The sequence below is a fragment of the Haliaeetus albicilla genome, chromosome 3 (genome assembly GCF_947461875.1).
Source record: "Haliaeetus albicilla chromosome 3, bHalAlb1.1, whole genome shotgun sequence".
NCBI classification, from domain to species: Eukaryota; Metazoa; Chordata; class Aves; order Accipitriformes; family Accipitridae; genus Haliaeetus; species Haliaeetus albicilla.
Window position 1 is genome coordinate 73,118,591 of NC_091485.1, and position 26,409 is coordinate 73,144,999.

The following is a 26,409-nucleotide window of genomic DNA, read 5'->3' on the forward strand; positions in this document are numbered from 1 at the left end:
ATAAAATGCAAGTGCATTTTATTTAGTAAATGCAAATGCAGTTCTGAGTCAGGCATCGTGAAAGGTTAACAAGTACACTGACAAACATGAATTAATTGCAATGGCCATACCAAGGTTCATTCCAAGCAGTCAGATGGCACCTTAAATGAATAACTTTGATCCAACATCATAGTTTCTACGTTTCTTGAGGGGTACTTCAAACCCCTCTACTGAAAGCACTTCAGAATTGCCATGTGTTTATGTGCCAGTGGACAAAGCCTGAGCAAAGCACTGTCCTTATTTTAAAGGGGGATAAACAACAGCCCAGCAGTTAAATTAGTTCAGCCATCAAAAGGAAAAAAACAAGCCACAGAAGAGGTAGAAAAAATTCTTGCCTCTCGACTCTCAATTCTGCAGTTGCAGCAGTGTTTCCTATCTCTTTCCACCACTGGTTAACAAAAGCAGTGGTATCAGACACAAGAGGTCCTAGGCACTGGCAAAAATACAAGAATACCTCCATCAAGTTCTGGAACTTGCTGGGGAAAGGGTGAAGAAAGGGAGATAAGGACCAATACACAACTAAAGTATGGAGTTTAAGTCTTTACAAAGAGTTAGTTCAAACAACTGAACTATGAAGGTACCTGTTACACGTTACTTTTGTGTGCTGCTGCCTAGACTGGAAAATCAATTACAAAGAAGTATCTCTACCTTTAAACAGCTTCCACTACAGAAGAGCATCAGTAAAGCAGCAAAGGGGATAAAGGAGGAGACTGTTAAAACCTGAAGTATAAGCAGGCATAAAAGAACTACAAGACCATTCAGCCACCAGCAAAAGGAATTTCTGCTTGAAGAAAAGTGTATTAGAAATAGCGGGGGAGGTGGGGGTGGTAAACAGCTCAGTTAACTAACCAAAAATAAAAAGGAACTGTACTCTTTTAAACACTAACTTTATTTTTCTCCTTTCTTTCAACCTTTACTTGAAAAAAGTGGGCAACAAAACCTTCAGTATTCTAAACCAGAACATAGACAATTTTTCCCTCAACAGACAGAAAGATTGCAACTACCTAGTCCAAAAAAGGAAATCAAGAACAGATACCTATGTGAAAATAAGAAAATGGCAGTAGATTTTATGCTTTCACGCTATCTTCATAGACAAAGAATTTAAAAGACTGCCTAAAATCAGTAAGAGGAAATTCTCTTTTAAAGATCACAGAATTTCTGAATCTCAATGCTACAGAGTATTACTGAGGACAAACTTGCCTCAGCATTCACACTGAACATAAAACCTACAACAGAAGGATGAAACTGATATTGATTGATATAAATCTCCACCACCACAGGGTATAACTCAGACATTGGGATTTGTAAGTCTCTTACTAGTACCTTCAGTAGCAGTAATCTTGAAGGCAATGCTAGGAAATTAAGTATCAAATGTTGATGGACCAGAGACCTTACTGGCTATTGTACATCCCATGGATTATATCAGCAAACACTCCTTGCAGCGTTAAGAAAGGCCTGGGAAAAAAGCTAGGTACATGGTTAAAGAGGTGCATTCAGACCTGCAAAACATATCATTTAGCTCATTCTGAGCTTCTGCTAAACTAGACTTCTGCTACCCCCTTGCAATCAAATTATTTGCTATCCCAGCAGCAAGAAAACAGGAAAGAGTAGCAGCTCCTCCTTCCCATATTAAAAAAAAAAAAATAATAAAAAAAATCAGCTGCTGCTTCAAATCCTTCCCAGGAACTTCAATGGGACTGAAGGAAAAATTATCTTTGCCTTCCAACGATACTTCATAGCCTCAGATGGTCTGCTCCCTCTCCCCTCCCCCAAAACAAAATAAAACAAAAGCAGGAATTGCACATTTTCATGTGTGGGTAAACAATGAAAACCCCGAAGCATGGCAGCAGGAAACAGGAGTAGTTAGCAGCCAGTAGAGCCCTCTGACCTCTTTCTTACTGTCCCAAACAGTAAGAACAGTTTCAGCTCTACCACTACAATCTCTGCAAAGGCAATGAGAAGTGCCTCATTTAAGGACTCTTGTCCTTACAGTCCTACACTGTCTAAATGCTTCTAAATCTATTGTTCATCAACATACCTAGAACAGCAGCAGTGGCAAAGAACATGTAATCTCCCATTACTGTCTCCAGGACAACTGATACACAAGTTTTGCTTATACACTTTTGGTCATAAGGAAGGAAATTAGGTCCAGGGTCTTAAAATCAGTTAAATTACAGTGCCATGGGCAGGGAAAGGGTCAAGATTAATCTTAAAGATTAAGCTCTAAACTGACCTACATTATACTCTATGATAAAGTTGGAACCCTGCAGCAAAATGAAACCGACTTGAGTGCTTGTCAGTTCCCCTTTCCAGAAACAAAAAAAAAAAAGTAATTCAAGTAATTCTTCGGTGCAATAGGAAGCTAACAGAAACTGCTTGAACTTTTTCTGTATGCCCTTTCCACACTGAACACGATAAAAAACAGGCAGAGGACCAATGCAGAGAGTTAGAAGGCAGAAAAAAAAGTCTTGAAGTCATAGGGGACAAAGGAAATCCAATACAGGAGAGTTCTACCAGTTCAGCTGTGGACTGCTGCAGATCTGAAGAAAATTTAGATGTACCCACAATTAACACTGATGCAAGCAAATCATCAGATGTTCTCTAACAAAGCCTGTTGCCTTCCGCTGCTGTTATTTACCTCTTCCATTCTGATTTTTACTAGACAAAAATTGCATTCAAACCTTGTAAACTGGATTTCAGAAACTATTCTCCAACTTCTTCCTACTCTACACATCACTGACACCGCTAGTGATCTGCATCTCCAGATTTCAAGTACTGTCAGAGCAGAGAGCATTCAGTTTCTGTGGTTCTCCTGCCATCTCTGAAACTATTTTTTCATATACATGATTCCCTGTGTCAACACCCTCTAACAACACATCCTTCTGACATAGCTTTCAAAATGTTCCCTTGCAAATTTTAGTAGTTCATACACCTTTCAGCACAACACACCTGGGTAATCACAACTGTCTCTCTTGTGTCTGCTTTAATACAAATAGAGAAAATCAGATCAAGCCATCTGAAGTTTTTTGTGCTTTGGCTGGTTTGATTTATTTTTGGGGGGGGTGGAGTGCAGTTGGTTTTGGGGTTTTTTTTAATCATTTTCCATTCATGAAGACCTAACACTCAAAGTCCCCTCAGCTGCAAGACTTGCATCCCACTGTCAGGAACACTAAATGCTGAGCCAGCAACAAACTCCTACCTTAGTAAGCTTCTGTGGTAGAAAGAACACAAAGCTACAAAGGAATGGGAAAGGGAAAATAAAAATTTAAGCCTACAACACAAAATCTGCAGGTTTTTAAACTGTTCAATCCCTAAATAGCCACTTCCTTCAACAGTTCATCTGATTAGCCATCAACCACTGCCTGAACACGGAGAGCAGGACTTGAAAAACAAGAGCTTTTAGAAAGATCTACTTGATCATCTCCACAGAAGTTCTTCCCCTCCTACACCAAAAAGACTATTTAAAACCAGATATCTATCTGGATATCACATTTTCCATTTAATTTCCCATTCTTTCAATTTCACGTCTTTCTGACACAATAAACCACATTCATAGAACACAGTGGTACAACACACAGGACTTCCGAGGTTCCTAAGGGGCAGTTGTATACAAATGAAGAGACTCACTGGAAATGGCTAACAATTTACAAACTCTAATCTTGCATTAAAGTGCATTAAGTTCTAGGGTTTTTTTCAAACACATAAAAAAAAAATGAGAGACAACTTCTAGTACAAAATAACTATCCTGTAGAAGTTACCATTCAGGGAGACAAGAATCACTGTAGTTCAGGTGCTAAATAAGTACATTCAAAATTAGAGTTTTAGAGTGTTCCTAAACCATTTCTGCTATCATTCCATACAAGAGCTCAAAGTGATACAGTAGGGATGTTTGTTGCATTTTTAAAAATCCTGACCTCTAATTAAAACCTTTTCAAGAAATTAAGTCAATATATCCATGTTTTCATATTACTCAGCAATGGTACTTGAAACACAAGATGAAAGGAAAAACAGATTTGGTCTGGAAACCACATCTGATGGAGCTAAATATTAGTCACACACCTGAGTTTTCACTGACAGCTGTCTGAAATGAGGACTCAAAAGCTTACTGGTAAGAAACAGCTAAAACCCATGCCTTCACTGCTAGCATCCCAGAGTGGTAGTTGTAGCACACGAGAAAAAAAAAAGATCTTGGGTATGAATTCTAGCATAAGAGTGTCCTTTTTAAATACCTTCTACCAATTTATTGAAATTTGTCCAGAATGTGAGAATACAGAGGCACTTTATGCAATAATTTACATCAAATGTAAAGCTACAAACATTCAATTTAAGACAAAAATATCATGCAAGACTAAAAACACAAGATTTGAATGTACAGATTTTACAGCAAAATTACAACCTACTTACAGTTACCAATATTCTGCAAAACATGACTATTGTTTAAACACCAATGCATGTAGCTGTCAAAAACCTGTAGGTGAATACACATACAAATACTTAAGAACAACCAGCAACACAATGTACTTCAAAACTGTGCTTCGAGAACACAGAAAGTTCTCTGTCAGACTGAAAAAGATTCTTCCACAAATCTTAAAGAGATACAAAAGGAATGGGAATAGCCTGTATTGTTAGTATTAATGTTATATCATCCAAAAGACCGTACTGCTACACATGGCAATGCTTACCAGGGGATGAAAAAAAGATCATTTTGTTATACAAATGGCAAGAAATAACTTCTTGTTTCTTGAGTTACCCTCTCACTGAAAAAAACCCACCGCATTTATAGATGCATTAAAATATAGAAGACAATCTCCTAAACCACCAAAGCCACCTGGTTTACTACTTAATCTCCAAAAAGCACTCCTGCTTTTCTCTCCTATCATCCCCCCAAATATCTATTAGCTTGGTGGAATTTACAAAACCAAGATTCCCCCGTTCAACTATTAGTCATCATGTGGTAAACCATTATATTTAAAAAAAAAAACACCAAACCTTTCTACAATATGTAACATACTTTGAAGCACAGTTAGATCACTAGATATCTAGATGTTGAAACAATTTTTAAAGCTATTTCAGTAAATTACACATTCAAGACACAAGAGTGCTATTCTAAGAATAGTCATTTCTGGATTAAGTACTCCAATACATTGCTAGTTGATTGCTATGTCAACTACACATGCTTAGTACTTTTAATAATACCTAAGGCTGAGGCCAAATAAAGCTTAAAGCTTTTGACAAATAAGTACTATGCCATCTTCCTTTTATGTGTATGTTTTAACCTTCCCACAAAATAAAAGGTCAACCAACACAAACATCAATCCAAGCCATGTTCTACAAAAACTGGATTTAGGACATAATTGCACAAAAGACAAATTAATTTCAGAACAAGTTTTTCTCTTGTTGAATAGCCTGTAGAGTTTACAGTCCTGTAAGAGAAAATGTTTCCCAGCAACTAGTGTCTCCTCCCTCTTTTGGGGTTGTTTTTTTGTTTCTTTTGTTAACAGTACCTCAGATTTTAGGTCCGTTAAATTTACTGCATAGGCTCCAATCTCAAAGGTACACATACACATTCTTTACAGAATCTCAGCCATAAACCTTGCTTTAAGGAATCCAAAGGCTGTGGCCCCCATCTGCAAATCACACCATTCGGGCAAAGGTGTTCCAACAAAGATACAAGGTAGGATAATAGCCTGATTTCAGAGGTCACAAAAACTGAGCCAGGTGGTGAAAGAAGAAGTGGTGGAATTTTAGACATGGACAACATCAGTAAGGTAACAAGCTGTTCCAAATAACTATGTAACATTTAATATTTTCTGGCCCCGATCCAGTTATGCTCTTGACCTTACTCAGATTTAATAAAATCAGAGATGATAAAGGCAGATTAGCTTTGAGGAATGTGGGACTTTTCCAATTAACAAAGGGGGGAAAAAAAAGATACTAAACAACCAAAGGCCAAAAGGAGTCTGAATTTTTAAGGGACACTGCAATACCACTTCACTTTTAAGCTAACATTTACAGTAAATACTTCAATATGAATCCCCAAGTGTTTCTCCTTTCAAATGAACTTTTTGTTCAACACATTTACTACAGCACTGCTATTATCCTACTCAAACTGCCAAAAACTGAGCTGCAGGCTGACACTGCAAGAGTGCTAGGGCCAACAGGATACACTCTGCTTTCAGAGCACTTCAATAAGACTGACTGCAAGTCAACTAACATAGAAACAATATAGTGAACAGTCTTTCAGCCAGGAAAAAAAAAAAAAAAAACCAGCACCACACCACGGAAATCAAAGAGAAAGACTACCCCTTGTTCCAAAAAAGCATCATCTGAGTAGAAGAGGTTTGAAAAAGAGAATGGATGTGAAAATTGGCAATATACAGCATACACTTCAAAATTAGTCCCAGGGATTTGAGGAGAAAGATACTCTGTTACAGCTGCAGAAGTACAATTCTCACCATACTCCAAAATCGGGGTTACAACCGAAAAAAGAGTATCAGATTTCTTCAAGAAGTGCAAAAGCTCCTCTATCTAATCCAACTTCTGCGGCACCAGCCCGGTCGATCAAAAGCCACCCTGAGGAACACTTGCTCCCCCTTCCCCGCTACAGATTTAGGAGGCTATCCCCGGGTTAAAACGCGTATGTGACCAAAGAGCTGCCCCTGCTTCCCTCTGGGTTACACGATCACACAATCCCACTCTCCAGCAAGCGCAGTAACAGAACCAACAGCAACAACAACAAAAAAACAAAAACAAAAAAACACCCCCAAAACCCAAAACCAACCCCCCCAAAAACCCCAACACCCGCAGAAAGAAGAAACCTCAATCACTTCCCCTGCCCTCCCACCCAAGCTCTAAGAGGCAAACCACAGATTTACCCGCACGCCTGGAAAGAGGAAGGGGCAAAGCCAGGCAGCCCGGCTCCGGCAGCGAGGGGGACACCTCCTCCTCCTCCTCCTCCCTTCCCTTTCCCTTTGTTTACTTTACGGACCGTCCCGCTCCGCCTCGCCGAGCCGCCAGCACCTCACCGCCTCCCGCCACATCCGGTGGGACCGGACCGGCGCGGCCGCCCCGGCCCCAGGGAGCGGGGGGGGGGGGGGGGGGGCCGGCCGCCGGCCGAGCCTCCCGGGCGGGCAGGGCGGAGGGGGGCGGCCGGCTTCTCCCCGGGAAGGCGGAGGGGGAAGGGGCAGGCGGTGCACCAGATGACCTCTCCCCGCAGCCTTTCCTTCTCCCGTTCCCTTCCCATCCCGCCCGTCCCCCCGCAACGGGGCTCGGAAGGAAGCGGCTCTTGCCCGGACCCCCAACCCGCCCCCCCCCCGTACCCGCCGCCTTCTCCCCTCGGCCGGCCGGAGCCCTTCGCTCGCATCCCGGCCGCGGGCTGCCCTCACAGCCGTGGGAGGCTTCACCCCCCCCCCGCTCCGGGCGCGGGCACCCACGGCGTGTGTGCGTGTACGTGTGAACACACGCGTGCCCCGTGCGGGGGGGTGGCGCGGTGTGTCTCCCGTGCCCCCTCCCCAGCGTCCGAGGCAGCCCCTCCCGAGGGATACAGAAGAAACGGGCGGCTCTTCCCCTGAGGAGACGGGGCCGCCGAGCCGGGGGGGGACACACCACACACGGAAGAAGCCGCTGCCCTCACACACACCTTTCCATCACCCCCCTCTCTTCCCCCCCCCCCATTACGTAAGTTAGTGTCGTTGGGGCCGCTGCACCTCACTCCGCCTGTGTGTGTGTGTCCCCCCAGCCCCTTCCGTCCCCTCCTCCTCCTCCTCAGGCAGCCCCTCGCCGCCAGCACTCACCGCGCTGCGGGGCAGCAGCCGCCTCCGGCCGGCCAGTCAGTCCCCGGCGGGCGGAGGGACCGCGGCGAGCTGAGGCGAGGCGAGGAGATAGCGGCGGACTTGTCCCGCCAGCGCCGGCTGCAGAGGCCGCCCGCCCGCCGCCCCGCTGTAGGTGGGTCTGCGCGGCGGCGCGGGCAGCTGCCTGCCCGCCTGCCTACCCGCCCCGGCCACTCCAGGCCGCTCCCCCGCCCTCCCGGCGCGCTGCACCATGGGATGCGTGGCTGCCCTCTCCCTCCCTCCCCGCCTGGTTCGCTCCCCACACTAACATGGCTGCGGGGGATGGAAGGGAGGGGGGGTCAGGCTGCCGCCCCTCAAACCGGGGAGGAGGAGGAGGGGGAGGGGGGGGAGCCGCCCCGTCCCGCCTGCGCAGGCGCGGCGTGCGGGCCTCAGGTGGCGCGAGCCGTTCGTCCCCGCCGCCTCGCCATCCTGTGAGGGGCGGCCGCGGCGATGGCGGCGGGGAGCGTCCCGTCTTTTCGCCGGCCTGAAGGGCTCTTCCCCTTCCTCCTTCCCCGAGGCAACGCAGATCTTGAAGGGCCGGGGCGGGGGGGTTAGATCGGGGAGGGAGGATGTTTAACCCCTTGTCTTCGCTCCGCTTTTCAGAAGTGGCTCTCCGGCTCGCGTCCTCGTGTGTCCCTGTTCGTCTGTGACCGGGCATCCCAGCTGCCTGGAGGCGTGAAAACGCCTCAGACAAACTCGCTCCGTGGCCTTTTCTGGGATCTCTGGCCTTGCTTCATTTCCACGGTGGCACCGGTTGGCACGATTGTTGTCTTGTTTCAAGACCGGGATATTCTCTTTCAAGCAAACCCTTGCATGTTTACTTATACATGACCACAGTGCTTGTCAGTCACTGAGTACAGTTAATAACATAAGTCTGAAATAGTCATTTTAAAAGTCAGTATAGTTAATAACACAAGTCTGAAACAGTCGTTTTGAAAGTCCCTGTTAATCTTTCACTGAACCTCTAGTGGCAGTTGGACTCGGTTCTTGCCCTTCTGCGTGCCCCAGGCACCCTGACCCCGAGCAACTCACGAACCTCCACCTCTGGAAGTTGGCGGTGCCTCTGGGAAACGAAAGTAGGATGCGTTTCGCTTTGGTTTAGGTGCAATGCAGTTGATGGAGGACTAATCAATATAGTCAATGGCATTTGGAATGTTATTCATCTGAACAAACATGGGTAGTTTACTTTAGGGTAAGACAAGTCACACCCTTGAACTTATTATCTATGTTTATTAGTTTTCCAAGCACTATAAGGAAACACACGGGAGACATGATAAACAAGTAGGCAGCTAGACTGTAAATACAGTTTTTCAGGTCAATCCCACCTAAAATGTCCCAAGCCCCTACAGGAGCCAATCCATCAGGTAAGCTCTGGACATGATACAAATGCATTGAGCACCATATCAAAATAAGTCCTAGAAACACTCTTTTAAACAGCAGTACGGTATTCCTATTCATCTTTTATTGAAATTCTTGGCCATTAGAGGAGACAGTCCTTTAACCAGCAGGCTGTAGGCTAGACAGGATAGCAAATACGCTCTATCCTTTCTACTAAAGCTGGACCACTATGCAGAAATGAAGGAAGGAAGGAAGGAAGAATGATTTCAGTTATTTTATAATTATTGGTCTTGGGATCGCTATTGATGCTCTTGCCAGAAAAGGCAGAAATGCGCTAATTAAAATTACTGATGACAGAAAGTTGGGAGACATCAATAAAGAGGATGTTCACAGTAACACACAGGAAAAATTGAATGCTCTTGAGGACTGGGATAGTAAAAATGGACGGAAATGCATGAGTAAAACAAGAGTATATTTTCTGGTAAATATACAAGGAAGAGGTGGTATAAATACTGGAAAGAGAAAATGAAAGGGAAAATGGAGCTTCATAAATTTTTATGATATGGTTGTTAGCAATAGCAGGGAATTGCGCTAAATGACCCTTCCAAGCATTTGATCCCAGTTATTAGCCATTTCTCCTTTATCGCAGCCTTCATCCAAAGATGTCAAAGAAGTGCTCTAGCCTCTGAGCAAACTTGTGAAGAACAGAGTTATCCCCATTTTTTTACACTGGAAAGCTGAGATAGTATTTGAGTTGCCAAATTCACACCTTATTCACTGGATGAACAGGCCTGAAAGCAAATAGCTCCTCTCCAGGGCTATATCCTGTGCATACAAGATAATAGCAATACCTACTTTCTGTCATGTGTAGTATATCCTATTGATTTTATATACAGGTTTAATAAACATTCTTTGTTTAGGTATCTTTTAAAATGTCTTGGCTTTAATAAATAATTACTATTCCTGTGTTTTTATAACTTTATCCTCTGCAGGTTCTCTGGGCAACATCAATGTACCAATTCTCTCTATTTTACAGATAGAAAAATTATTAAGAGATATGTGGGTGATTTATGGAAGAGACAGAGGAAAGCCAGAGCAATGGTAGAACTGTAAATCTGATTCTTGTATTTCTGCTCAATCTTTTAGTAGTTACACTTTTTGGTATGGAAAAGAAATATGCTGTCTGAAGTCCTTGGGAGCTTTCCCATTGGTTTTAACGGGATGAAAGCAAGCCCAAAATAATTACCAAATTGACGTTTGTAGCAATTCCTGAAAAGTCTCTGTTTCAGGTCCTGGTGAGAATTTTTCATGTTTGTTTCTTTCATCAGCAAAATGCTTGTAAAAACAGAAGCCTTCAGCAACATACTGATTTTGATAAAACACTTGCTGGGAAATCTTTCTCACATTACAGAATGCAATTTTTAGTCAAATGTAGAGGGTGTTCCAAAAAAGCTAGTGATTCAACCTCTCAGGTAGGAGAGGGTACCTGTGTTGATGTCCAATGAAAAGTTGCATGATTATCCAAAAATGATAGTTTCAGCAGAAACTCATGAGACACGAGTAGGATGATAGTCATGGCTTCTGTGGGAACTATAAGGCATCCAGATTCAAATCTTTGCTCTGTCTGTAGGTGCATTCTTTTCCCCTCCAACTTCAGGGTCTCATCCAAACTAATGGCCTATGAGAAAGGCGCTTCCAGAAGCTCATCCATCCTACCTATTGAGAATACAATGAATCGCTCTCTAATTACCCCGTTTTTTCTCAATTGACTGCGGGAGAGGCTAGGTAATTAGCCTAAATCTTTACATAGCTAAACTTTTATAAGTTGTGACTTGCACCTTTGTCTTCTAAGATTCTTGTTTTCTTCTGATTCTTGAGAACTTGTGCAGAAAAGTAAAATAATTTTCTTGCCTGCTCTGTGTACACAGAGGTTGTTGGTGGGTGGAAAAAAGGCTATCCCCCATAATTTATTATCAAATGATTAATAGAGAGGTAAGAAATTCAGTTTAATACTAATGGTAGTATTTGTCCAGTCCATGCCATTATCTCATTCAATTTACAGTGGTTATTAAACCTGTGTTGCGTTGGTATAAACAAAAAGGTACGAAACTTCATTATAGCGTAGCATGTATTGTCTTTTCTTTTATTAAGTGACAGAGCCGGAGGTAATGGCTCTGAAGAGAACTGGTTCTTTCCGGTGTTTTGGAGCACAGCTGCAGACAGGCATCTTCAGCTTTTCTGCAGGATGGTAAATATTCATTAAAGCAACCAGAGTAATCAGGCTTATGAGACACAGGTAGCTCCAAACTGCAGGGCTACTTCAAGCTGTGACAAGACAATGAAATGCAGGGGGATTTGGGAAAAGGGAGAAAATGGCAAGATGTTTAATATTTCACAAAATACACAGTAACATTCTTCATCGTAAGAGGAATTTTTTTTTTTAAATCATTTAAATCAACCTCAGATGAAGAAGTCTTCAACTGCATACATAAGGAGTCTACATAGTACTCTGACACTGGTGAGGGAAAAGTATATAGTAAATACCTATTTTATAAGTAGATAGAAATAAAATGACAATGCCCATCTTATGAGAGTTACAATCTGCTGCAAACCCGATGCTGCAAGTTTTTCTCAAGTGGGAGTCGTCATATTTAGTCACTAGGGTCAGCGGCACGGGTTACCTTGAGGGATCAGGTCCTACATTTAACAGTGAATAATGCCACACAGATGGAGGATGAATGTTAAGGCAATTAGGGGCACAGTGGTAGTGCAGCCTCATGGTTAGAAGGTACAGACTCGAACTATTAAAAGCACCAAAATGTTAATAATGTTAATATGCACTTCTCTGCTTCTCTCTGGATTTAAAAAAAAATAAAAGGCAATTATATTAGCATTTCTGGGCAGTGTCTAGAGTAGAAGCTGAATGGAAAGTCACCAGTGGAGGTTTTTCTTATTTATTAAAACAAAACAAGACAAAACACAAATTCTTAAGAAAAACTCCAAGGGAAATCAGCAAAATTACACAGGATCAGGAAGGAAATTTCAGGTAGAAAATTTGGTGTGGAAAAAAACTAATTAGCAGCTGGGGGACCCACTTGATGCGTTGCTGTTATTAACTAAGACCTCCAAAGCAAATGTTAATGTGTTAATTAGAGGCAGGGTAATAACGTCCTAGATTTCCCAGTGGGAAACAAAAAACCCAAAACAAAACAAAAACAAGGCAATTTTTTTCTGGATATAACTGGCTGAAAACAAACATGGCAGCAAGGGAACACTCCCAATACTGCTGCTTCATTTTCTGATGTGTTTTTGCAGCATTGCTACCCTAATGGTAACACAGACCCCCTTACCTATGGTGACTAGGTGGGAGAATGGGACACAGAAGTTTATTTATCTTTCTAGAAAATCAAACAAAATCTCTGTCCTGACTGGTAGCTTTGATCTCTAGAAAGAAAAGAAAGGTCCCACACTGGCTTAGTTAGACTGGTTCCAAGTAAGAAATGGAAATTAAAAGGAAAGAGGAGAGATTAATTTTCTGTCCTGTTGGTACAAAAGGACAAGAGAGTCAAGAGACTCTTAGATGGAGCCATAGTGTGGTGGCATGGGAAGTAAAATTCATGATCTATCCTAAAGGGCTGTTCTTCCCATCAGAGATTATTTTCTTCTCATTTTATTTTGGCTTCCATGATAGAAATCAACTTTTTTTCTTTTTTTTCTTTTTTTTTTTTTCCAACCAAACCACAGACAAACTTGTAGCTGAGCCAAAGCATATGTTTTAAAACTGCATTCTGTTAAGACCAAGCAGCATAAAGGGATGGAGTTCTTATGGACATGTAGAAACGCTTGAATTCTTTGACTTACCTTCTGTAGTTTTCTACCATTTTGATGCCTTGAGCTGTGTTGCACGCTTTTCTCAGAAAGGCTCAAGAGAGAAGGAGGGTGTTCAGGAGTATGCACTATCGGCGGCGCTAGCTTGTGGGACAGGCAGGGTTGGAGCCACAGTGCTTACCTTCCAGGAGTGCACTTGGTGGCTTTCCCCGTAGAGATGCAGCTTTTCATCTCTTCCAGTTGTGAGCCAACCCACAGTCCTTATATTTTCATTTAGTCAAACTGGTATTGAAAAATCTCTCTTTTTTTTTTTTTTATTTTGTCCTTACACAGTTCTGGTTCTTTGTCATTAATCAGATCAAGTCAGCTTTTTGCAGGAACTGTGACAGTAGCGTCATCACTCTGTTCTCTGTCAAATCGCTCCCAAAATCCCTTCAGCTGCTTTGGTAAGCTTACACTTTTTCTGTAGAGCCCCTTGATGTGTAAAATGTATGCGATGTTTTGATCAAAGAAGTTCTTGTACTTAATGCAAATTTCAACACACTTACAGCAGTCAGATGTGAATGTATAGATCTAATCCTCCTGATCTCCACTGGGCCCATGGGACATCAGTCCAGCTAGCAAGGAGGGCAGGGATGATTGGCAAGGAATATTTTAACTTCTTTATTTTATTTCAAGACTGTGTTGAGCCTTATCCATTTGTGATAAGATTAACTAATGTTCTGAACGCCTATTGTTTAAAAGGTTACAATGACCGCATTTGGGAAAACATGTCTTTTTTTCTTCCACATTTTTTTCAACATCTGAGCAAATGGCAAAAAAAAAAAAAAAATCTCCTTTCTAAAATCCTCTTGGACACTTTAAATAGCATTTTAGACATCAGAGAAAAATTTTCTGTAGATTTATCTTCAAACACAGAACCAAATACATCAAGTAGGGAAACTATTTTCTGTGGGTATTAATGGTCATTGCTGACCAGCCTCATATTCAGTGAATGATTTTGAACATATGTGAATATTGATTCTTTTAATGTTTTCCTTATTTTCCAGTCTCTGCTTATTGAACTGTAGTATCTACAAATTTGTTATCAACCTAATTTTTAACCCTAGGTGGAAGGAGTTCTGACGAGACAATGTGACCAGTCATCTTGGAACCTGTCCCGGAATCATGAAGACTTTGATTTGGATTTTAGGAGTGGCATATAGGACTTGTACTTGTTCCATATGCCTTTTGTCTGGGTTATAGGGTTCTCCTCATCTTCCCTAAAGTTGTGGCCCTGGAAATTTACTCTTTCTCTCCTCTCTAACAAAAGAGTGGGGGTAGGGGCTCTAATTGCTCCATTGGACCAGGTGTTGTTGGCTTTGATAGCTGTGTTGCGCTGTGGGACATGGTGAAGAGGACATGTTCTAGCACTGTTATGGGTTTGTGTGGCAGGGGGTTTTAGTAGCAGGGAAGGGGCTGCAGGGGCAGCTCCTGTGAGAAGCTGCTCGAAGCTTCCCTGGCTCCAAGTCTGGACCTGCCTCTGGCCAAGGCCGACCAAGTCAGCGATGGTGGTAGCACCTCTGGGAGAACAGATTTAAGAAGGGGAACCTGCAGTGAGTGAGGGGAATGGAATGTGAGAGGAACCCCTCTGCAGATACCGAGCCGATGGAGGTGAGCGGTGGAAGAGATGCCCACTTGCAGGCTGTGGAGAAGCCCACACCGGAGCAGTCAGATGCCTCCCAGGATGGCTATGACTCCATGGGAAAGCCCATGCTGGAGCAGTCTGTGATTGAAGATCAGCCCGCGGAAAGGACCCACGCCAGGGAAGTTTGTGAGGAACTGCAGCCTGTGGGAAGGACCCATGTTGGAGAAGTTCGTGGAGGATTGTCTCCTGTGGGAGGGATCCCACGGTGGAGCAGGGGATGAGTGAGGCGTCCTCCCCCTGAGGAGGAAGGAGCGGCAGAGACAACGTGTGAGGAACCGACCCCAGCCCCCATTCCCTGTAGAGAGAACCGGGAGTGGAGTTGAGCTGGGAAGGAGGGAGGGGTGGGGGGAAGGTGTTCTAAGGTCTGGGGTTTACTTCTCATTATCCTTGTTTCAATTTGATTGGTAGTAAATTAAACTGTTTTTGTTTCTTCCCCAAGTTGAGCCTGTCTTTTGCCCGTGACCGTAAGTGGTGAGTGATCCCTCCCTGTCCTTGTCTCAACCCATGAGCCTCCCTTTATATTTTCTCCTCATCCCACCGTGGCTGGGGCAGAGGAGTGAGTGAGCAGCTTTGTGGTGCTTTGTTACCAGTTGGATTTAAACCATGACAAGTACTTACTTCTGGGGTGGGGTGAATCTTACTATCCTGTATCCTGTTTCAGGGGCAATCCCCTTGCATTACATTTTCCTCTTGTTAAAAAGAGTTACTTTAACTTATAGGCAAGATACCGCTGACCTGGATGAATTCATTTTACGATCGCTGCATAGAGAGTCCCTGCTGTCTACATGAAGTCATTACTTGGGAACCACTGAATGAGTGACCTCATAAATTTAAGTAAGTAAGTCAGCCAGGAGGTAGAAGGCTTCTGTCATTCCTCTAATTTGTTCATCCTGTGCTGCTTCGAAAACTGGAATAAAAATGGAATAAAAGAGGATTGTAATTTTCTTGAGTTCAGGTCCTTGCTCTTCAGTTGCCTGATTAAAAATTGATCATTTATTCTCATTCTGCAGAGAAAGGACACTGCTGTTGCACAAAGTTTTTGAAGAGAGCCTCTGCAATGGACAAAATATGGAGCTAATTATCATAGCAGATATGTTTAGAAGACAGTGATGCACTGGAAAATACTTTCTTTGCAGAATTGTTGAACATGTGAATATCCTGTTCTTTATCCCTTCAGTACACTTGCTGACATTCATTGGTGTGTATGCATTTGCAGTATAGAAAAAGAGAGATTTTTCTGTATTGTCTTCTTTTCCATGTTACATACACGTGCATACACAGTTCTGCCTACTGGTTTTCTCAGTACAGGCACAACAGCTTTGCGTCTTTTGAAGGCGTTCTGTGAAGTGTCTTTGTATCTGACTACCTCAATACCACACCTGAGTTTATTTACTTTGTGGGAAGAATATTGCACACACATAAAAAAAAAAGATAAGAGAGAAGACCTGTGGTTTTGACTTAAATCAGTGTGTTTTGCTCTGGAGGACTAAATGAGTTGATTGTGGCACATGTGGGAGTGAGTTCATACTTTACAATAACCTCTGAAGAACAGACCACATTCCTTAACAATTGTGTTCTTCTATATCTTCGTGTTGTCTGCCATTTCAGTTTGATGTAACAAGCACCGAAAAACACAAATATTTCTCTTGGGTTCCTGTATTCTGAAAACAATTGCTATAACAGAAAGATCGCAGCCAGATGCATTTCATTTTGCACAAAGATTTTTGTTCTTTGTGGCAATCTAACACTCTTGTATCAAAGTCACTATTAGTTATAGAAAAGTGAATTGACAGCAGCTGAATCATCTCTAACACAGCTTTTAATCCAAATTTGTTCTTGAAAATGTTACTCTCCGCCCAAAAAGAAAAAACTGTAATAGTTTTAATTTTTATTGAACCAGTTTAAAAAGTATTACTTAGCTTTATAAAAGAATTACTGCATTGAATAAAGGCTGCTTCGGGAACAGCAAGAGAGGAGTGTACCAAATTATGGACGTCTCTTTCTAAAAGAGTCAAAATTTCTTTCTTATGGATGTTCGCCTCTCTAGAAAATTATCTGGTTGCGTTGGTATGCAGGAAGGGAAAGAGGCTTGTAAATCAGATCTGGATTATTTCTTGTTATTTATTTAGAAACATTTTTTGCACATCACGATATTAACTTTGTAAGAATATTACGTGTCAGCATAATACATATACAGGATATTTAACTGGCAAAGAATTTACAAGTTAGAAGAAGCAGTGCAGAGTTAGGTCTTTTTTTCTGCTCTGAACTTCATGTGGGGTTTAGTGTTATTTCTTGTTTTGATGCTTCCGGTTCTAGCCTGTAAAACAGGCATAGTGATTTGATAGCTATGGGAAGATATTGAGAGTTACAATTGCGGGAGGTTCAGAAAAGAGGTTGAAGCTGCCTGAATATTGAAGACAAAGTGTATAAGCCAAGGTTTTTTTCTCTTTCTTCATACAGCTGTTGTTTTCCCAACCCTCTTATCTGTATCTTAGAAAAAAACTCCTACAGTTTCAGTGAAGGGCTGGAGTTGTGCGTAATGGAGAAGCAAAGATTTCCTTACTGTTTTGTTTTGATGTTGCTAGATCAGCTCCTGCTTCAGACTTTTTTTTTTTAATCTGTTTATGTTAAGCTAGTTACAGTCTGAGCTGTTTTGTTTATGTACCAAGCAGGTGCAACACGTGTAGAGATTTTCCAAGCTCCTGTTAGCTACGCCAATGCTGTCTTTCACTATGATTTAAATCAGATTAATGCAACCAAAATGTAATAAAAATAAGCGATAAATTTGTAACAAAATATGGAATAAATATATAATTAAAAGACCGTTAAGACATTTGAGAGATTTCATGCTTAAAAAGCAAATTCTTTTCTGTGAGGTACATATTGGTTACCCTTTGCTGTAAGGAGAGGAGCCCTGCAATTTTTCTGAAAACAGAAACTCACAGATGTTGATGTCAAGAATAGAAATAAAGTCCATTGCTTCTAACCAGATGCCAAGGAAAATCTAAGTATCTGCAAAGGATATTGTTTTCCTTAAGTTCACATTGAAATCATATGTAAATATTCTGGGAAACATGATATTTTGGAAATATTTATATATTATGTCATTGTTATGATTTAGTAAGGGGAAAAAGCTCAGTGAGGATATCAAGGTATTCCAGTGACTAGCTCAGAAACTCGGAAGCAGCTGCAGAGCCACCAGTTGAAATTCCTGGGTAGGCAAACAAAGAGCCGTATGCTGTTTGCAGCGTTTCTTCCAGATATTAACATCCACTTGGCACGTATACTTCTCCTACCCTTCCTATAGCAAGAGACCACTTGTAGGCTTTAGTTTTATATGGTTATCTGTACATGTTAAAGAGTGTCCAGCTCTGTTAATCTTTATAATGTTTTAGAAGTGAGAATTCCAGAATAATTAGAAGCTTTCTAGTACATTGAAAAGCAATTGTCTTTCTTTGTTAAGGACCAATTATGCGAACAGCCATAATATAATTGGGTTTGTGCACGCATATAATGTGTGCATTGCAATAATGTTCTTACATGCATGTGCACATGATTATAACATGCTACTGGGAGGGGAAAAATGCATATGGTAAATGTAAAGAGTACATGTAACTAGTGCAGAAAGTAGGATTTCACTGTAGTGCTATTAACCCTAAATTAAAACAACAGTACATTTTAGAGAAGTTTTGAATTTAGCATGGTTTTAGATGGCTAGTTATACACTAAATAGATTTCTAAAGACTTCCAAAATTTTTCAATAGAGAAAGAGAAACAACTTACAGCAAATCCCTTCAGAGAACCTGGCTTCTGGTTCCATTTTCAGTTTGCCAAGCTGTCCTGGTTTCAGCTGGGATAGAGTTAATTTCCTTTCTAGTAGCTGGTGCAGTGTTATGTTTTGGATTTAGTACCAGAATAATGTTGATAACACACTGAAGTTTTCAGTTCTTGCCAAGTAGTGTTTCTATTAAGTCAAGGATTTTTCAGCTTCTCATGCCCAGCCAGCAAGGAGGCTGGAGGGGCACAAGAAGTTGGGAGGGGACACAGCCAGGGTGGCTGACCCAAACTGGCCAAAGGGGTATTCCATACCATGTGATGTCATGTCTAGTATATAAACTGGGGGGAGTTGGCTGGGGGGGATCGCTGCACGGGAACTAACTGGGCATCGGTTGGTGAGAGGTGAGCAACTGCATTGTGCATCACTTGTTTTGTATATTCAAATTCTTTTATTATTATTATTATTGTAATTTTATTATCATCATTATTATTTTCTTCCTTTCTGTCCTATTAAACCGTCTTTATCTCAACTCATGAGTTTTACTTTTTTTTTCCCAATTCCCTCCCCCATCCCACTGGGTGGGGGGGAAGTGAGCAAGTGGCTGTGTGGTGCTTAGTTGCTGGCTGGGGTTAAACCACAACACAAGCCATGCACAGCTTTACTTAGCCATGTTATAAAGCTGAGACTGACCTTATAAATTTTTTTAATTAATTCTGAAGTTTTTGTTTTGTTGAAGACAAATTGCAGCTAACTTTTTTAACCATAATACAGTACAACATGCTAGTGTCTTTTAAGTACCACTGGATCATGGTATAAATTAGTACTCTTCTTTTACAAAACTTTATCTTTTAATAAAATTAGTTATTTATTTTACAGTTGTTGCTATTTTGATCTCAAATGCATGTGTTCAGCCTTAGAGTTGGATTTCTCTTTTTGAGTTGAAAAGTTTCAAAACAATTATTTAACTTTTTCTAAATATACTCTGTTACAAAAAAACTAACTTCCAATGTTTTGTGCACAGAATTACTACCTTATGAAGCTTGCCTTAATATAGTACCTGAGAGCTTTAACCACTGAACTGTTTGAAAGCAGTGTCGCTGTGCATGTAGAAAAGATAGAAATATTACATTTAGATAAAATATTACATGAAGTTTGGCAATAGAGCTTCTGGAATTTCAAGTTTATCTGTAATTTCCCTGCAGTGGAGAGAACACCCTTTCTCTAGGGCTGGTGAACAGTTGGAGCAGTTTTATTTACATCTAGCGGAAATTACGAGAAAGTTTGCAGCCCTCGTTTTTGCGTGGATAGATCCAGTCCTTGCACCACTTCAGTCAGTCTCTGCCTGAGAAGTACTCCACAGGAAACAAAAACTAAAAAGAACAAATTCAATAGCAATAGTAGTGTTATTTTTAAGCTACTGTGCTGAACAATGTCCCCTCAGTAAAAATAATACAAATACTAGACAATTGACCACAATAAATGAGGACTGTTTTAGAGTCCATTATGCTTCTGTTCTCTTTCTTCCATTGCAGCTGTAGTGTCAAGTATTAAAATTACTGGAAAGTCACCTGTGGAGTATTTGATGTCCTTAAATACAGGCTTGGTGATGTTTATTTTTAGGCACATAGATCAACAATCTTTCATTATTTTGCTTTTTCATTCTAAATTAAAGTATTTGTCTTGAATTTCAAGAGACATACTTGATACATTCATTCATGAGCTAAAATAAACCAAAGTGAGCTCACAGAGGAAGAGATTACTATAGGAGAATGGCTTTTACTACTGTTAAACTGGCCAAATATTTGCAGCTTTGCAATGATTCATCCTTTTTCCTCTCTTGTTCAGCAGAATTTTGGAAGAGCAGACTAAGGAAGGAGCTAATGATACTCATAGTCCGAAAGAAGATCAAGTCCTTTTTTGGTGATTAATTTTATCTGAACCAAATCCTTCGTTGCCACAATGTGGCCACAGAAGTGAGCAGAACTGCCCCTATTTATCCCAACTGAGGAGGAAGCCCTTTATCTTATGCTTTTATTCATGTTTATTATTTATTTTAAAATAAGTGCTACTATTTAACATTCGTTATTATTTTTATGAAAGGAAATACTCAGGCCTGGGGACCTGTCCTGAGAAAAGTATGGCAACACCTAGATTGGGACCATCCTGCAAAGAGTGAGGTTTGGACTGAAAGGAAGCTCATGAGTCATCAGCGCAGTGCCCTGCTATCACCAACCAACTCATGGCATGAGGCTGATCCTGAATTGGTCAAATTCAACCACAAAACAGTTAATTTCCCAGTCCTACTCAAGGGTGTGTAGTAAACTAGTCATGGATGAGAAACCTTCTTTCAGTCTCCACCCCACGTTCGTCTGTGATGTTGTGTTTGCCTTTTTCCCCAGGTTGTACTTTAGGATAAACAGTTCCTTTTCTTCCCTTCCCTTCTTTTCTCCTGTTCTGTATCTACAGGCAGCAGCCAATTCCCCTCTCTCCCTTTAAGATGCCTCCACCCTCTTAAATAGCTTAGTTCACCATTCACTTTTGGGTCCTCTCCCTTGAGCATCTGCAATGCAAAAATGTTTGTTCAGGCCCAACTGTCTTTGGGATTCACTCAAATACTTCCTTCTGAAATAAAAACTAGCTGTAGCGTTTGGGTTTGTGCACTTCAAAGACCACTCACAGGGGATTGTACAAGCAGTTCTATAGGTTTATCTCCCTTTGTCCTATACAGTCCTCCAACATGCTTTACACCCTCAAAAAAAATTCAGTTAGGCCTCATGGCAACAGGGAAGAGCCCCAAGAGCACCCAACAGATGCGTCAGTCTGCTCTAGAGAGGGTTTAGCCCTGAAAACCATGCATGTCATAGAACTGTAGAATGGTTTGGGTGGGAAGGGACCTTTAAAGATCATTTAGTCCAACCCCCCTGCCATAGGCAGGGACATCAGAAAGCCAACTGTATCCAGAGCTGCATCAAAAGAAGCATGGCCAGCAGGTCAAGGGAGGTGATTCTCTCCCTCTGCTCAGCTCTGGTGAGACCCCACCTGCAGTACTGCATGCAGCTCTGGGAATCCCAGCACAAGAAAGACCCATGGACCTCTTAAAGCAGGCCCAGAGGAGTGCCACAGAAATGGTCAGAGGGCTGGAACACCTCCGCTATGAAGAAAGGTTGAGAGTGTTGGGATTGTTCAGCCTGGAGAAGAGAAGGCTCCGGGAAGACCTTATTGCCGCCTTTCGATACAGAAAGGGAGCTTATGGGAAAGATGGGGACAGACTTTTTAGTAGGGCCTGTTGCAACAGGACAATGGGTAATGGTTTTAAAATAAAGAGGGTGGATTTAGACTAGATACAAGGAAGACATTTTTTATGATGAGGGTGGTGAAACACTGGAACAGGTTGCCCAGAGAGGTGGTTGCCAGGGTTTTCCCTGGAAACATTCAAGGTCAGGTTGGACGGGGCTCTGAGCAACCTGATCTAGTTGAAGATGTCCCTGCTCATTGCAAGGGGGGCTGGACTAGATGGCCTTTAAAGCTCCTTTCCAACCCAAGCTGTTCTATGATTCTATCTTTCACTACATCAGGTTGCTCCAAGCCCCATCCAACTTGACCTTGAACACTTCCAATGGTGGGGCAAAGGATATCACAGCTTTGCACTTCCTTCTGTAGGGGCCAGGGATCATTCACTGTGGCAGATACATTTAACATCCTTAGTATTCTCAGGCTTGCAGTTTCCCTGATGAAAGAGAGTCCTTTGGGCCGGGGTTTTAAGATGCTGAGTCCTCAACATTAATACTCAATTAAAGTATTCTCATTCCTTGCTTTTTACTCCAGCCCCATACCGTATCAGTAAAGATTCTTGAGGGGCTGGGTTGGGAACAGGACTGTGGAGCTTGTCTGGCTTAAAAAAACATGTTGGGATTCTCAACCATTATACACTTTTCTTAAATGTAATGAAAAGTTGTAAGATAAATGCACATAAACATGCATATCACTTGTGGAAGCCATAAGGGAGGCAAAACCCTTGAGATTTACTTTCATTTATTTACTTTTCCTCTCACTCAGAGTTAAATAGAAGCACCAGTTTCTAATAAAATAAAGGAATATTCTCATTGCTGATCCACTTCTTTATGTCTAAACAAAAAAACACATTCAGACCTTTGAGTCCAGAATTTGCAGAGGGCAAATACTGCATACGGGCAATCGAGACCATCAGAGTCATTTCCAGAAAGACTGTTTTATCCACAGCTTCTATCAGTGTGTTTCAATAATACCTGCACTTCTGTGATGTTTCATCTGAAGAACTCAAAGCACATTATAGGTACAGGTTTAGCTAAATTGATAGTGGTCTCTGAAAGGTAAGGATTCCAATCTGCAGGCGCGCCAGGTGGTACCTCAACAGATAAAACATCCCGCTCAAGGTCAGAAAAATGAGTCAGTGGCAAAGCTGGAAGAGAACTTTGAGAGGTGAGTTTAATACGTACTGATGGCAGCCAGCTGCCTTGCTGCAGCTGTGCTCGGGGAACATTGATCTTATTCTTGTTGATAGGAGTGAACTTCTCTAGACAAAGAATCGCACGTAAAACCAAACCATTTATCAGCCGTTAAGAGAAGCAAACTGTAAAATATTAGGCTGTCACAACTGTAATGCAGGCAGCAATTAGTAGGCACTAAAGTGGTGATGTTTTTCCTCTCCATCCTTGATGCATCTTTCCATAAAGCTTTATTCCTATGTAAAACTATTTGCTAGACTCTTAGCTTGGTAAATGCATATTCTGTTCCTGGAGTACTTCAGCCTGAAAACCCTTCCACCACTCATGCTTTTTTATAATTTAGTATTCAAAGATCTTTCCATTTTGACATGCTAGTCATGTTTCTGGAAGCAGAAGCACCTACCTTGTAACTAAGTCCCTAGAGGCCTGAAAAGAGAAATGCATAGCTTCAATACCTGCAGTGAAATTGCTGTGCCATTACAGGCAACGTGCAAACATGGCCTATAGGTAAATTAAAAAAACAATTAGTTAAAAAACTTTGGACAATTCCCTTAATATATGCTTTAACTTTTGGACAGCCCTCAAGTGGTCAGGCAGTTGGACTACATGATTGTTGTAGGTCCCTTCCAACTGAAATATTCTATTCTATTCTATTCTCAAAAAAGGAAAATCCAAAAGCCCAAGGTGTGGATAGCAAAGTATAAATCCATACTCTTTTCCACCATCCATCTATTTCCATTGGAGTTGTACAGTAACAGTAAAGGGAGAGTAAAAGCTTCAGCAAGGTGCCTTAGACATCTTTGATTCGCCCAGCACTATATTAGCTATCTGCTGGTGGCACTCGAAAGAGATAGCAAAACAAAATCATAGCTTGCATCCCAGGTGGGTAAATATAAAAAGGACTACAGAAATGGATAAGCCGTATTTCATCTGCCCACTGCCAGCTATAGTAGAGATACCCCAGTCTTCTCTAACTATAGGTGACAGATGAGTCTTCTCAAAGACAAAACCCATCCCACCTTGAGGTCATACAGGAGAATGTATAAAAATTACTAGATCATCAAGTCTGCTGAAATACTTAAGAGGGTGAAAATATATTTCCCCATGGCTGATCCTTGATTTTATGTGATCTTGAAGTGCCTTTTTTCTTCATCCTTTCTTACAGAAGAGTACAAGTAGCTTTGTCTCCCCTGCAGGGACCTGAACATATTAAAAGGTCACTGCTAGATCAAAATGTATATGCTTTTTAAAAAAAGTATTTCCCTCAGTTCCCAGTCATACTATGTTAAAGCTGTAATAAAAAACATGCACAGTTTACTTGCATGATTTTTGTTTGTCATTCATCTTTGCATACTGAAAAACAGTCATTCTTCTCCCATATAGTCACTTGTTCTTGCTAGTTTTATACTCATTGAAGCAGTAATAGTGCCAAAGCTTGCAAGGAAATATTTAAACACTAATTAACTTCTTAATTCTGTGTGTGGGCAGGCCCCATGTTTCCCCGGGAGCACAACTGATTTTCAAGATATTTATTTGGGATTTCAGGGTGTTTGCATATTGTGTATGGCTCCCTATGTACGTGTTGGTATGTGTGTGGGATGCCTCTGGCCATATTTGCCTGCAGCTGAGCCTGCACGACATTCCCCTTAGAACAGGCAAGTTTTCCGATACGAAAGTTTAAAAAAAACAACCCTCTCTCCTATTTTATTTCCGTCACTAGATAAAAGGCAGCAAATCGCATGGCTATCCCATAAAGCCGTATTACGGTGGCACAATAAATGCATGTCGCTCCTTCTGGCTGTCGGGTGCTAGGGGAGATCAGTTTTCAGCATCTGTCTAACAGAAGTTCAGCCTGGAGCAGTCACCCTCTACAGAGGTTTTCCTTTTTGATTTTTCCAAAAAACAGATCTGCACGGTGTTATTGCTAACACTAATCTGATTTTCTCTGGGAGGTGGTTAAGCATGTGGCTAGAATTTGTATTAGCGGTTACTAAAATTGTTTGTGTTTCCATACTCCCTTCCCATTCAGCTTCCTTTTTACAAGTCACCTCTGCTGTGGCACGTAAGAAATGGCTGGAAGAACAATATTGAGACTCTACACTGAAACTGCATATAAAATGTATGCAGGCTGTGTGTTTCTCCATGTTGTATGAGAAGCCTTCACAGAAAGTTTGTTCTTAATGCAAAATTCAGCCCTCAAAGCACTAAAAAATACTGCCATTATGAAGAGATTTTAAAATGGTTTGTTTTGAGCAACTACAGAAATGGCTGTGACTCAATAATCCAGTTTATAATGTAGCCCTTTCTACCCTAAAGCTGCCTGGACGGAGCAGGGGTGAGACAAGCCTTGTGCACACCCGTTCGTAGCAGTTTCTTCTCATCGTTAAAGACCAGGGTACATCCAGGGGAAGAAACAGGCCACAGCTTTGTAGCTAGAAATCACGGAGAAGCCAGGGCCATTCATGCACAGTTAGGTGGCATTGCTGTCACCGAACTTCGGGTGTGCTAATTTTATTCCTTACTGTTTGGGGGAAAGACGTAGGCACTTTAGGGACAAGAAGGGTATGGGAGGCACCTACGCTGCAGAGAGCTGAAGTTGGGAGAGATGAGTCCCACCCTTTGGGACTAAACCTTGTTTCCAGGCCCAAAGAATGCCGAGGTAGCATTGAAGGACTTGTTCTTTCATGCCTGCCCAACAGGAGACTGGAGGAACTTAAGAATAGATTAAATCAGCCCAGCTGGTGTTATCTTCTTGCTCAGAGCAAGAGCAAGGTGCTGCACGGACCCTCCCGTCCTGCTGCTGCTGCAACCTCCAACATGCAGACTCCTACAAAGACTTCTGCTCACCCAGATGTTTCAAAGTACAGACGTGCCCTTTTGCAGGGGAGAAAAGACCCATCCGTGACTTTTAAATCAGTTTTCCCTTTGATTTGCTTCGTTCTGTGTGATTTGTCGTAACACTTCAAAAAGAACTGCGTATGTAACAGATTTCCAACAATGACATGGGTAAAGCCGAGCATTAACCTTAAATGTTTTTTCTGCTTGTTACGTTGCACTTAATAGTGTATAGTTATACTCCCTGTGTGTTGAGAGAGCAGGAAATTACATAGTAAATGTTAGTAGAAGCTGACGTTTAGGCTTTTATTATCACTTGATAAACCCATGTAAATCCCATTAACACTGAGAGGAGATGTATGTGTATATCAGGGGAAAAAAGAGACCATTTGCTCTCAAGTGCATGTAACTAATTAAAAATTTAAGAGCATATAGTACATAATTATATTGGACTGTAGGTTAATGCTCCTGAATGAAAAATGCCAGATGAGCTGAAATGCTTATACAGAACAAGAGAAACTCTGGCTGCCTCTGTGCAGAGAGCCAAGTGCTCTCCGTGAATAGCCCTTGTATTCACTGCCCAGGCTT

At 41.7% G+C, this 26,409-nt stretch overlaps 1 protein-coding gene and 2 long non-coding RNA genes across 5 annotated transcripts in view; 1 reads left to right on the forward strand and 2 right to left on the reverse strand.

Moving 5' to 3' along the window:
* Positions 1-8,045, reverse strand: part of PTK2 (protein tyrosine kinase 2) — a 226,218-nt gene extending 218,173 nt beyond the window's left edge. The window contains exon 1 of one of the 3 annotated variants that reach the window (XM_069780127.1): positions 7,833-8,045. The gene's annotated coding sequence lies outside the window, so the exon portion shown is untranslated. Of the gene's footprint in view, positions 1-6,914; positions 6,934-7,832 lie in introns of those variants that run through there. The other 2 variants (XM_069780125.1, XM_069780126.1) reach the window with 2 other exon arrangements.
* Positions 8,046-10,317: 2,272 nt separating this feature from the next.
* Positions 10,318-15,149, forward strand: LOC138684841 (uncharacterized). The gene is made up of 3 exons (XR_011324149.1): positions 10,318-10,991; positions 11,358-11,454; positions 14,144-15,149. It is a non-coding gene; the product is annotated as an uncharacterized lncRNA (long non-coding RNA).
* Positions 15,150-19,496: 4,347 nt separating this feature from the next.
* The window catches only part of LOC138684612 (uncharacterized), a 62,109-nt gene continuing 55,196 nt past the window's right edge, over positions 19,497-26,409 (reverse strand). Inside the window, exon 3 of the long non-coding RNA XR_011323864.1 lies at positions 19,497-19,872. This is a non-coding gene — a long non-coding RNA (uncharacterized lncRNA). The remainder of the gene's footprint in view (positions 19,873-26,409) is intronic.